Genomic DNA, 14,073 nt, shown 5'->3' with positions numbered 1-14,073 from the left:
AGGTAATTTTCTTTCTCCCTTCCTAATTTGGAAGCCTTTAGTTTTTTTCTTGCTGACTAGTATTGAATAGGTGGTTCATGCCTGTAATCCTAGCACTTTGGGAGGCTGAAGTGGGAGGATTCCTTGAGATCAGGAGTTTGAGACCAGCCTAAGCAAGAGCGAGACCATGTCTCTACATAAAAGAGAAAAAATATTAGCCAGGCATGGTGGCACATGCTTGTAGTACCAGCGCCTCAGGAGGCTGAGGCGGGAGGATTACCTGAGCCCAGGAGTTTGAGGTTGCAGTGAGCTATGATGATGGTACTGCACTTACCTGGGGCAACAAATGGAAAGTCTGTATCCCCCTACTCCCGCCAAAAGGATGGCAAAACTGTGTTGATAGTTTGGGTGCATACTTTGATTAATTGTCCTGCTGCTTTGAGATATACTAAACTACACTTTTGATTTGAAATTGGACATTTCATATTTAATGACCTAATATTTGGCCAAGCTTACATGGCTAGGTATATATGATACGACTAAGTATTCAAGTCCAGCTTTCCTGACTAAATTGAATCTTATAAGATAAACTGCCTATATTAGTAAAGGACTTAACTTTCTGATCAGATCACTTCTTGCAATTATTAACAGCATATGTATTAGGTGACTTTTTAAAAATGTTTCTGCTGACTAATAAAATGACCCAAAGGAACAGAAGGGGAAACATTTTAGATAATATATAAGGTATATACTTAGCCCTGGGCAATCAAGAGTTTATGGTATAATGTATATTGACTATGATTTAATTTTGTTTTGTTATAAGCTGCTTTGGGGTAGTAATTGTTTCTTATGACATTTATCTTCTTTAATGCTTAGTATATTATTAGAAATGTAGTCTAAAGATCACACAAGTTGAGGAAGATTAGCAGAATTTTCAGAAACTGAGCAGAAAAGCATATTGTTGTTGGGAGGTTTTTAAAAATGTCTAACTTTTTAATTAAGATGTTTAGCCCTTTTAAATCAGGACCATTTATGTGGTTTTTGCTATTATAATTTAGTTTATTCCTATTATCTTTTCTTCAATTGAAATTTGGCATTGGGTTCATATAATTTCTGATTTTCATTATGTTGAAAACTCAGGTTTCTTCTTTTATTTTCTTAAGTATTTGTTTGTTGGTAAGCATTAGGTATTATTTTTAAATTCCCAATTCTTGGACACAGTACCCCTTATCTATCGTATCATAAAACCAAATGAATATGTTTGCCAGTTAGTCCACACTGAAAAATATAGTTTACATTGCTAGTGAGGATGCCTGTGTATGTATATATATGTGCAACTGAAAAGTTTCAGTAAATAATTTATATTGTTGGTAGCCACAGTGCACTTTGATATTTTATTCTGTTCTATTAGATTTTAAAATAATGGTTGTGACCAACCTACAGTTAACACCTTCCGATAGGGAGTCACACTCTACAACTTGAAAATCACTGTTAAAGAACTTAATTAGAATAAATGGAGGGGTCTTTTTCTTCTTGTTTATGTAGTAGACATTATGGATTGTTTTATAAGATAACAATTTCATAGGGTAGTTTGTATGTTGTTATAAATGGATAGTAGGATTTTGCTTTTTTTATTTTGTTCCAAGTGAATCAAAAGCACTCCTGTTTCGTACATCTCTTACAAGCCTATTCCAACTCCTACTGTCTCAAATAGTTCATTATTCTATATGTTAGTTGCTCTGTTAAGCACTTTACATTTAAAGCTTATAATGCTTCAGTATAATTTCAATGTGTACATTATTATCCCCATTTACAGATGGGAAACTGTTGAGAGATATTCATGGATTTTTCACGTTTCTGCCTATTCCAGGTCTTATAAGCAAAGGCATTTATAGTACCAATTTTTGTATAAGGAGAAATTCCAGGATAGTAAAACTAGTGACATGTCCCTCCCTGGAGACATCCCAGGGTAATAAAAATAAAAGACCTTCTTTTCCCTTCCCCAAGGAGAGAAACTTACATTCTATAGTAATGAGTAATCTTTCTCTCTGGAGCACAGCAGAGTTGCATCCCATTAGAAGATTAAAGTTGATTAGCTTGGGGGTTACTCTCCTGTGATGCTCTCCACTGTATGCACTAGTAACATCTAGCCCTTACTGCATTGCTCCATGGCGGTAGAACTCAGGGAATTGGACTGAATAAGTTGTTGTAGCTGCTGCTCTTGCCTGAGTAAATTAAATAAATTGTTTCTTTGTTCGTGATCCAGAGTTCTTGTATGAGAGAGAGAGAGAGAGAGAGAGAGAGAGAGAGAGAGAGGGAGGGGAGGGGAGGGAGAGGGAGAGGAAGAGGAAGAAGAAGAGGGAGAGGAAGAGGAAGAGGAAGAAAGAGAATGTGTGTGGGTGGGAGAGGCAGATAGATAGAAAAATACATGCTACTGCTGACTAATTTGGTAGCTTGCAAATAATGTTGAATATCTGGCCCTTCATTGTTTCTGACTTAACACTGGTTTACAGACATGTAGGGCTGTATGGTTAGTAAGTAGCAGAACAGCAACTTAAATTTAGGTCTGTTTGTAAACCTGGAGCCCTTTCTATGCTTCCAGCCTTACCTGGATGTACAAACTAACTAGAAAATACGGTGTTAATGACTAGTATTTGGTATAAGTAGATAAAATAAATATTTTTATCACATTTACATGCTTATGATCTATGATCCATAATAAGTCTGAATATTTTTCTCCCCAAGCTCATATGTTGAACTAAAAACCTGATAGACTGAGGCTGGGATATCTAGTGGTGAGATACTATTTATATGAATAAAGTTTATGTATATACACATATTTCAGAATACATTAAAAAATAAAAGCTTATTGACCTTGATAAAAATAAATTATTTGTTAAAATAATCTACTTAATGCCCACAAAATAGAAATGCTTCTAAAACTTTTAAATTTTCATTTTTTTCACCACTTAGAATTATAAGCCAAGCTAAAAAAAACTGGACTTAGTTCACAACTTATTTACAGTTTAATAACTCATCCTAAATTTACCCCATAATTGTGACAGATGCAAAATTAGAGCATTTCTTTATACTTGTTATGATATTGCCTCATACCCATAAATACTATGTCAAGTGTCAGTGTTTTTGAAATATTCTAGGTATTATTAATCTTATGTTTTGTAAGTAAACCTTACGGAACATTAAAGGGAAATTCCTTAATTTATCATTAATATAAGCTTCTAAAATTAACTGTGATATAGAGCAGTTGATTTAACATTGTGTCTAATACAAAATTGGTGCATTTATTTCAAATTTTATTTTCAGATATACACAGAATAGGTGTGAAAAATTTGTGACCAGAAGAATATATCTTGTTCTGTTTTGAAAATCTAGAAATAGTTTATGCAAAATCATATGGATTACTTCTTTATGATTATAATTTTATAATGAAAACCTCTCCACACACCACACACATACACACACACACTATATATATACACACACACACACACACACACACTCATAGTAGGAGGTAGCAAAGTGATTAAATCTTCAGTCCTCACTGCTAGGAATTCTTTAACTTGTGTTTAGTGTAGGAGAAAAACAGAAAAGTATTATTGTTTTAAATAGCTATCATCAACAAATACTTCTTACAAATACACCTGCAGATCCATTCATAAATATAGCAATATTTTTGAAGTACAGATAGAACTAGCATGATTGAGAAAAAAATCTTACCAACATCCATAATTTGTACATATTGATCTGTTTTCTATAATATTTTAAATCATAGGTATTTAAAATTGCATGTAGTACCAGATGAAACAAGGATAATAGAATAAGTGCTGGATAGGAAATATTATTTGCATAAAATCCGGCTGATTGATACAGAGGGAAATAATCTTTTCCAGACTGAGTTGGGCCTTCTACCTTCTTTTCAATTCTTTTATTTACTATTGATCAGCTTTCTTTCATATTTTCTTCAGAATTTACAGTAATAATTTATTCCTATCCTCAAATTCCTGCCCATCCTCCTATCCCTCTTTCAGTTACAAGTTTTCTTTTTTGTATTTTCACAATTGATATAGTTGTATATATTTTGGGGGATACATGTTGTTATGTCTGAATCCCAATACCCTAGAACAGAGAGCGGGTCACGCAATAATTTAGGTTGCAACAGGGAGTTTATTGGGGTTAGCTCTAGCTAGGGTCCAAGTCCCAGAGCACCAGCTCAGTGGTCTCTTTAGACAAGGACCCTTGGCAAGGTTTTTAGCACAGGTTTTATACTTTTAGTTGTTGTGCAACTCAGGTTACTGGGTACAAGTGGTATCCGGAGCCCACCTAGCACCCACACATCCCATTCAAGCTGTTCACACACTGATCATGCTGGCTGTGTATTGACTTATTGATTGGTTGGCTAGGTCCCAGGGACTTTGCACTACCTTATCAGGTAGTGCCTTACCGGTTTCCTCCCTGGAGCCTTGTTTGTTCTCTTTTTTTTTTTTTTCTTTTCTTTTACTTTGTAGAAGCCTGTCATGGCTTCAGTCAGGCTAAGTGGAAAGCAAGCAAGTGAATTACAAAAGCTAAGGTACAGAAGCCAAGATAGCGGTTAGCTTGTATCCCACAATGTGATATTTTGATACATTTATATGATGTGTAATGATTAAGTCAGGGTGATTGCGATATCTGTCACCTAAAACGTTTATCTTTCTTTGTTTTTGTTGGGAATATTATAATTCTTCTCATCTGGCTATTTTGAAATATATAATAATTTCACTACTGTACTATTTAAATTTAAAACTCATTCTTTCTCTCTAACTGTATGTTTATATGCATTAACCAACTTTTCTTCATTCTCTTCCCTCCCCCTATTTCTTCTCTGACCAACATTGTACTCTCTACCTCCATGAGATCCACTTTTCTAGCTCCCATATGTGAATAAAGACATACAAATTTGTCTTCTATATCTGGCTTATTTCACTTAACATAATGACCACCAGTTCCATACATGTTGCTGCAAGTGTGAGAATTTTATTCTTTTTTAATGGCTGAATAAAGTTCTATTATTTATATATATTACATTTTCTTTGTTCATCTGTTGATGGATAGTTAGGTTGATTCTATATTTTGGCCATTCTGTATAGTGCTGCAATAAATATGGAATTACAGCTATCTCTTTGATATACTGATTTTCTTTCTTTTGGATATGTACCCACTAGTGGGTTTTCTGGATCATATGGTAGGTTTATTTTTCATTTTTTGAGGAACCTCCATACTATTTTCCATAATGGCTGTACTATATTAAATTCCTACCAGCAGTTTCTGAGCATTCCCTTTCCCTGCATCTTCACCAGCATCTTTTACGTTTTTTCTTTTTGATAATACCCAGTCTAACTGAGGTGAGAGGACATCTTAATGTGGTTTTGATTTCCATTTCCCTGGTGATTAGTGATGTTAAAAATTTTTTTAATATACCTGTTGGCCATTTATATATGTGTTCCTTCAAAAATATCTATTCAGGTCTTTTGCCCATTTTTCAATTGGGTTATTTGATTTTTTTGCTGTTATTTAAGTTCCTTATCTATTGTGGTTATTAATCCCTTGTCAGATGGATAGTTTACAAATATTTTCTTCCATTCTGTAGGTTGTCTCTTTGCTAATTGTTTTCTTTGCTATGTAGAAGGTTTGAAGCTTGATGTAATTCCATTTGTCTATTTTTGTCTTTGTTATTTGCGCTTTTGATATCTTACCCAAAAATATTTAACCACACCAATGTCCTGGGCTGTTTCCCCCATGTTTTCTTCCAGTAGTTTCATAGTTTCAGGTCTTACATTTAAGTCTTTAGTCGAGTTGATTTTTGTATGTGGTGAAAGATGGAGAATTAGTTTTATTCTTCTGTATGTGGATATCTACTTTTCCCAGAACCATTTATTAAAGATATTGCCCTTTCCCCAATGTATGTACTTGGTGCCTTTATAAAAAATGAAGTGGCTGTAAGTGTGTGGATTTATATCAAGTTCTCTATTCTGTTCTATTTGTCTATGTGTATGTTTTTATGTCAGTACCGTGTTGTTTTGGTTACTATTATTTTCGTTACTATAGCTTTATAGTATATTTCCCTGAGTGTTCTCTATACACTGAGGGGTTAGTTATTTAGTCTTTGTAGTCTGGCTTTCTTTGTGCCTGTACTTCTTCATAGACCTTCTAGGGATTTTAAGCCATCTGAATATTGCATTCTTTGTGGGGTTTTTTTACTTTTTTTTTTTGAGACAGAGTCTCTATGTGTTACCCGGGCTAGAGTGCCGTGGTGTCAGCCTAGCTCACAGCAACCTCAAACTCCTGGGCTCAAGCAATCCTCCTGCCTCAACCTCCTGAGAATTTGGGACTATAGGCATGTGCCACCATGCCCAGCTAATTTTTTTCTATTTTTAGTTGTTTGGCTAATTTCTTTCTATTTATAGTAGAGACGGGGTCTCGCTCTTGCTCAGGCTGGTCTTGAACTCCTGAGCTCAAGCAGTCCTCCTGCCTCAGCCTCCCAGAGTGCTAGGATTACAGGTGTGAGCCACCACACCCAGCTTTTTTTTTTTTTTTTTTTTTTTTTTTAAGACAGAGAGTCACTCTGTTACCTAGGCTAGAGTGCTGTGGCATCAGCCTATCTCACAGCAACTTCAAACTCCTGGGCTCAGGCAATCCTCCTGCCTCAGCTTCCTGAGTAGCTGGAACTATAGGCTTGTACCATAACAACCAGCTAAGTTTTTCTATTTTTAGCAGAGATGGGGTCTCACTCTTGCTTAGGCTGGTCTGAAACTCCTGAGCTCAAACGATCCTCCTGCCTCAGTCCCCCAGAGTGCTAGGATTACAGGCCTGAGCCATCACACCTGGCCTGCATTCCTTGACCTCTGACCACTGTCACCATCTAAGCACTAGACTATGTTCTAAGCCCACATTTGCTGTGAGTCTCATGAGGGTTCGAAGGGTTGATGTGGCTCTCTGGCCTAAATGTACCTGGGCAAATGCAAGGAGGGTACTAGGGCTATATGGAAAGGCTGACCGAGGACCTGAGTCCAGTATACTGTCCCAGTATCCTAGACAGGCGTATCTCTCAACAGATCTCTGTATGGCAGGATGGGTCACTGACTACCATGAGAAGGACTAGAGTTTAGACTAGTCCCCTTAAGGATCTGCTGTGGAAAGGAGACTGGTCAGCCTATCTTGTTGGCTCAGATAGGCATGTGTCACTCAGTGGGTCTTTGCACAAGTTAGGTAGTTCCTTGACTGCAGCTGGACAGTAGAGCTGAGACTGGGCCTCCTCAGAATCTGCTGTGTAATGGAAGTGGGTGTGCCTGTCACATTAGCTCAGGTGGACATGCATCTCCCAGTAGGTCCCTGCACAGAAAGAATAGTTCTCTGACTGCAGTAGAAGGGGCCCTGGATGATACTGTGTCCCCTTGGGATCTTCTGTGGGACAGAGGCTAGAGAGTCTGATCTTAGTTCAGTGGGGGTACACATCATCTAGCAAGTTCCTGCACAGATAGGATAGTTCCCCAACTGCCACAGGAGAGGCCAGACTTGAGACTGGCTACCTCAGGATCTGCTGTGGGATGGAGGTGACACGCCTGCCATGTTAGCTCAGATGGGCACACACTTCCTAGCAGGTCCCAGCACAGACGAGATAGTTCACTGACTTCATTGGTGGGGGCCAGAGCTGAAACTGGGCCCCCTCAGGATCTGCTGTGGGATAGAGCCCAGAGAGCCTGATCAAGGTGTATATCTCCCAAATAGACCCTGCACAGACTAGGTAATTCCCTGACTGCATCAGAAGGGGCTGGAGCTGAGATGGGGCCCCCGTGGGATCTCCTGTGGTTTAGAGGCTGGAGAGCCCATCTCATTGGCCCAGACAGGTACACATCTTCCAGCAGGTCTCAGCATAGACAGAATAGTTTCCCAACTTCAGCCGGAGAGGCCAGAGCTGAGACCACCTTGGGATCTGCTGTGGGACAGATGCCTGTTACGTTGGCTCAGATGGGCACGTGCCTCCCAGTGGGACTCTGCACAGACAGAATAGTTCTTTGATTGCAGTGTGAGATGCTGGAGCTGTGACTGGGCCCCCCTTGGGATCTGCTGGGGGATGGATACCCATCTCATTGGCTCAGAGGGGCATTCGTAGGAGACAACTTTTCATCTTCTCCTAGTAAATAGTCATTTGAGTCATTAAGTATATATAACCATACTTAATTGCATTCACACTTATACTTTCTTATTTCTATCCAATGTTTGAGAAATAAGTACTTCTCTTTTTTCCTTCTGTGTTTAAAACCCCCATCTATGTTTTCTTCTCATGCCTTGAGTCTAATCTCAAATATTATCCCCTCCCTGATCTCTACTAACTTTGTTAAAAATATGCTCCCATCCCAATATAAAATATGAAAATGTCTCTTTAACATCTGCCTTATCTATCTCATTCCTTTTTAGCTGAATTTCTTGACAATTTAGTTCACAGTTCTTTATCTCTTATCCATTCAGCTGCTCTCACCTCTTTGAAATCTAGCTGGCAGGAGTCACCCATGACCTTTTAGTTGCCAAATCTACTGAACACTTTTCAGGTCTTATTTGACCTATCTATGGCATTTATTGGTGTTGATCTTAACACTTTGAAACTTTTTCTGTCTTGCTTAGCTTCTGTAATACTTTTCCCTTCAGGTTTTTCTTTTTTTTTCTGGCTTCTCCTCTTTTCTACAACTGGCAATGCCTCTTACAGGTCTTCCAATGTTTCTTTCCTTTAAATCTTTAGCCCACGGCTATCACATGGGGGATGTGCATGTATGCATGCTCTCACAGCCGCTTAGCAAATGAATTCTAATGGATTCTAGCACTAAGCTGGCATGGTGTCACTGGCACTATTTGTGTTTTCTTCTCCTTTATCTTCCTGGGAGTCTTACAAAATCTACCCCAGTTACCGCCATTTCCCTAGTCTTTCCAGTTATCACCATTTCCCACAATCTTTATTTGTTCCTCTCTTGTTCCAGTTTATTCATTTCTCTTCTAGATTACAGAACGATTTTCCTCCATTCTCCCTACAGCCAATCTGGCCCTCCTCCAGTCTGTCTTCAATGGAAGGTTTTGAAAATCCTACTAAAAGGCAAATTTTGTCATGTTACATGATGCTTCATTGGTTAATATTAACATTTAGGATAAAAACAGCCTTGTCTTTAAAATTTTTTTAATTGACATAAAATTACTATAACATGAAATTATTCATTTTAAAGTATACAACTCATTGGCATTTATTCCATTGACCATGTTGTGCAACCATAATCTCTACCTAGTTCCAAGACATTTTCATCACCCCAGAGGGAAAATCATACCCATTAAGCAGTCATTTCTCATTCTCCCCTGTCCCCAGCCCTTGGCAACCACTGATCAACTTTCTCTTTCTATGAACTTACCTATTCTGGAGCTTTCATGTATATAGAATCATTTCAATATATGACCTTTTCTGTCTGGTCTTTCACTTAGGATAATGTTTTGGAGATTCATTAATGTTGTTGCATTTGTTAGCACTTCATTTCTTTTTATGGTTGAATAATATTCCATTGTATGGAAATACCACTTTGTTATCCATTCATCAGTTGATGGATATTTGGGTTGTTTTTGCCTTTTGAATATCTGTTTTTTATTCATTTTGGGTGTATACCTGGCAGTGTAATTGCTAGGTCATATGGCAATTCTATATTTAACTTTTTAAGGAACTGCCAAACTGTTTCCCACAGCATCTGCAACAATTTAAATTTTCATCAGCAACATATGAGGGTTCCAGTTTGTGTACATCCTCACTAACACTTGTTATTTTCCACTTTTTAAAATTATGTTCAACTCAGTGGATATAAAGTTACATCTTGTTATGCTTTTCATTTGCCTTTCCCTAATGACTAATGGCAGTAATTCTTTTCAGGCACTCATTGGCCATTTGTCTATCTTATTTGGAGAAATGTATATTCAACTTATTTGCCTATTTTTTAATTTGATTTTTGTTTTTAACCTAGAAATATGTTTATAATGATCAGATGTAGAACCTTACCAGGTTTAATGATTATCAAAGCATAGCCACATTTTGACCTTTGAAGTTCTCTATTATTACAGTCTTGGTTTTCATAATTACTTTAATATTATCAGCGTCTCTAGACCCTCTATATTTATAATGTAGTAAATTATTTTTTAGTCTTTGTACTAAAACATTCAGTACTTTTTGAAATTTTAAATATAGAACGTTCTACTTAGCAGTTCTTCATGTACTAAAATATAATTATAAAAAGGGTGTAATTTCTTTTGCCAATTAGCTAGCTTTCATTGATTAACATTGAACAAATTCCTGATATTCATTTTTTTGTTTACTTTTTTTTTTTTAAAAAAAATTCATTGCTTCTTCTTAATACTTCCCAAACAATTGCCAGGTAAACTGATATGAAAGTGTTCTTAGCAGTCTTTCAAAGAAAATTTTCTTTGAGACTAGATTGATATTGGATGGCAATCAGCGTTTTTAGAATTTCATATGTAGAGAACCAAATAAAATTATAAAGCTGATATCAATGTACTATCAAACCCTACATTTTTTATGTTCATACATCAAAATTGGAGCATTTTAAGAAGCAAGAAGAGCTCTGTAAGTTAATTTATATCTTTTCTGCTTACGTTCTGAATATTCTTTAAAATAGTACTCTGTAAGAAAAATTCTCTCTGGAAAGCATGAAAACTGAAAATGCATTTTTGTCTATTATAAAACTATACCTTTTATTTAGTTAGTAAACCCTTGTTGCACTATGCATTCAGAAAATGTACAGCAGTGGCTATTTTTTAAATATGAAGAGTTTACCAATTGTTTAAATCTGAAGTGAGTATCAAAGGATGCTTTAAAAATTCTTTGCCTAGGCCAGGCACAATGGCTTATGCCTGGAATCCTAGTACTCTGAAAGGCTAAGGAGGGAGGATCACTTGAGATCAAGAGTTGAAGACCAACCTGGGCAAGAGTGAGACTCCATTTCTACTAAAAATAGAAAAATTACCCAGTGTCTTGGTGGGGGCCTGTAGTCCCAGCTACTTGGGGGGCTGAGGCAGGAGGATCAATTGAGCCCAAGAGTTTGAGGTTGCAATGAGCTATATGTTAACACCACTGCACTCTACCTGGGGCAACAGAGCGAGACTCTTGTCTCAAAAAAATCAAAAATTCTTTGCCTAAAACCTTTAAAGCGGGTATTTTAAAAGTGTGGTTCTGGATTCAGTTGATATCAGTTGAATGGACTTAAGGAGATCCATAAATCTACTAAAAGTTACCATTTTTTATTGTGTCTTTTTTTCTGAAGATACATAATTTTTGTCATATTCTCAAAAGAATCTGAAACTCAAAAAATGGTTAAGAATCACTGATATAAAATGTTGATAAAAGGCCACAGTGGATCCCATTACATATATATTAATAGTTGATCCTCATTATTTGTGTTATATTTGTGAATTTGCTTACTAACTAAAATTTACTTGTAAATCCAAAACCAGTACTCAGAGTGGTTTTGCAGTTATTCACAGACATATACAGAGCAGCAAAAAAATTTGATTCACCTTATGTGCACATTCTTATCCGATGTTGAAGAAGGTGGCTCTCTGCCTGCTTATTTCAGCTGCAACAAGTGTCCTTTTCAATGTGTCTTTAGTGCCATGCTCTTCATATTTTTGTACTCTGCTGGTGATTTTTCTGTTTAAAAGGGCCCTTAAGCATAGTGCTGATATGCTGTCTAGTGTTTCTAAGCACAAGAAGGCTATGATATGCCTTACAGAGTAAATATCTGTGATAGGTAAACTATATTCAGGCATGAGTTAACACATTAACTATCATGTGAGGATGTATTTAATTCATGCTAGTTTTGAGCCTGGGGTCTCATGAAGCATATGTAACTAACATGTCTCTTCTCCTTGGGAGCCGTGAGAATTCATTTCCGAGTTGTATGTAACTCACACACAGAAAACAATAAAAAACAAATTTTCATTAAATTAGAAAGGATCATTTTGTTTTTAAAGTTTTAATTCTATTTTCCTAATAAAACACTGTGGCCCCAAGGAAGAAAATTTTTTTTTCTAATGTGGCAGTCAATGTGTTAAACAGTGCTGTTGAAGGTGATTTCAATGTTAATGAATCAAATATAAAGTTATCAATCTGTGTATACAGTTAAATGTAGGTAAATATAGATATAAATAAAATAAGGTGGATGTAACCACAAACATACATTTTAAAAAATTACATATTGGTATTGATTGGTTGATCAAAATGTGACAGAAGCATTGCAGGAACCTAATCCTACATTTTCCCGAGCAGCAACGATTCAGTATTCACTAATTCAGTGTTTATCACAACTTTGTAAAACATAAGAACTGCAAACAAGAATCTGCTATAGTTGGATAGAGCCAGGGAGCCTAGCCTAATAGACTTTTTGAAGTTTATTTTTTTATCTTAATATTTCAGAATTTCTTTTTGTGTGAACATTTACTATTATGGAGGCTATATGTCATTCATCTCTTAATAACGTCACACATCAGATACTTTTAACATAACCGTAATAAATGTTATTGTTTTAGTGGGCTTCATATTTATACTTTCTAGCTCTGCCAGAATTCACTAGTCTACTTCAAATTTCTATCTGAAATATTATTACTACTCATCATACAGTATGTTGGACCATTATGCTGTATTTTGCCATGGGTATTAATAGCCACTTAAACTGAGTTTAGCCATTTTACCTACAGTCTGCTAATTCATTAATAAAGAGTGAGAAGAATTCTTTAATAAATAAGAGCTGTATGTTTGCATAGTTGATTGCATTCACCAGTAAACATATGTTTTTCATTCATTAAAACTAAAGGAATTTGGTGCTCCCACTTTTTGACAAGGTGAAATAAGAAGTAATGGATTTACCCTGCACCTGAAATAAGGATTAAAGAAAAATCCTATGTTTATCTCATAATATGCAGAAAAAATATTTGATAAAATCCAACATCCATTGCTCATAAAATCACTCTGCAAACTGGGAATGAGGGGAACCTCCTCAACCTGATAATTAGAACCTGATAATAAAGAACCAATGGTAACATATTTACTGGTGAAAAACTAAATGCTTTCTCACTAAGATCAAGAATAAGACAAGGATATCTTTCAATACTCAATATAGTCCATAAAAAAAAAGACAAAGATATGTACTTTCACTGCTTCTGGTTGAACATTGTACTGAAGGTTCTAGCAAGTGGCATCAGTCAAGAAAAAGAAAAACATCTATAGTAGAAAAGCAGGAGTAAATCTGTAATTCTTCAATGACATCTTCTATGTACATTGTCTACATTGTCTTCTAGAATCTGCAGAAAGGTATTAGAATTAATAATTGAATTTAGCACACTTGCAGAATACAAGATTAATATTTAAAAATCAAATATTGGTCCAGCATGATGGCTCACGCTAATCTTAGCACTCTGGGAGGCCAAGGTGTCAGGATTGCTTGAGCTTTGGAGTTAGTGACCAGTCTGAACAAGAGTGAGACTCTGTCTCTACTAAAAATAGAAAAATTAGCTAGGCGTCATGGTGCACACCTGTAATCCCACCTACTTGGGAGGCTGAGGCAAGAGGGTCACTTGAGCCCAGGAGTTGGAGTTTGCAGTGAGCTAAGATGACGCCAGTGCACTGTACCCAGGGTGACAGAGTGAGACTGTCTCAAAAAAAATAAATAAAAAGAAAGTATAGTTTTCTGTACTAGCAACAAAAAAATTTGAAATTTAATAAAAGCAATGTTTGCCACAACATCAATAATACAAAATACGTAGGGACTAATCTGACAAAAGGTATGCAAGACTATTACTCTGAAAACTGTATAACATTATTGAATGAAATGAAGTGGAAAGATTTCTTACATATGACACCAATAGAATGATTCATTAAAAATTAATTGTATATCAGCTATGTACATAAGACAAATTTTACATCTTAGATATATTAATTTTGTGTAATTTATACCTCTGTAAAGCTGTTAAAACAAATTGTGGAAACTGTGGAAATCAGCTGTA

General features: G+C 36.1%; 1 protein-coding gene across 2 annotated transcripts in view; it reads left to right on the top strand.

The window, feature by feature from the left end:
* ADK (adenosine kinase) overlaps positions 1–14,073 on the top strand; it is a 519,384-nt gene that overhangs the window by 184,711 nt on the left and 320,600 nt on the right. The window lies entirely within an intron of this gene.

The sequence above is a fragment of the Microcebus murinus genome, chromosome 14 (genome assembly GCF_040939455.1).
Source record: "Microcebus murinus isolate Inina chromosome 14, M.murinus_Inina_mat1.0, whole genome shotgun sequence".
NCBI classification, from domain to species: Eukaryota; Metazoa; Chordata; class Mammalia; order Primates; family Cheirogaleidae; genus Microcebus; species Microcebus murinus.
The sequence above is the reverse complement of the archived record's forward strand: the minus strand, read 5'-3'. Positions and strand labels throughout refer to the sequence as shown.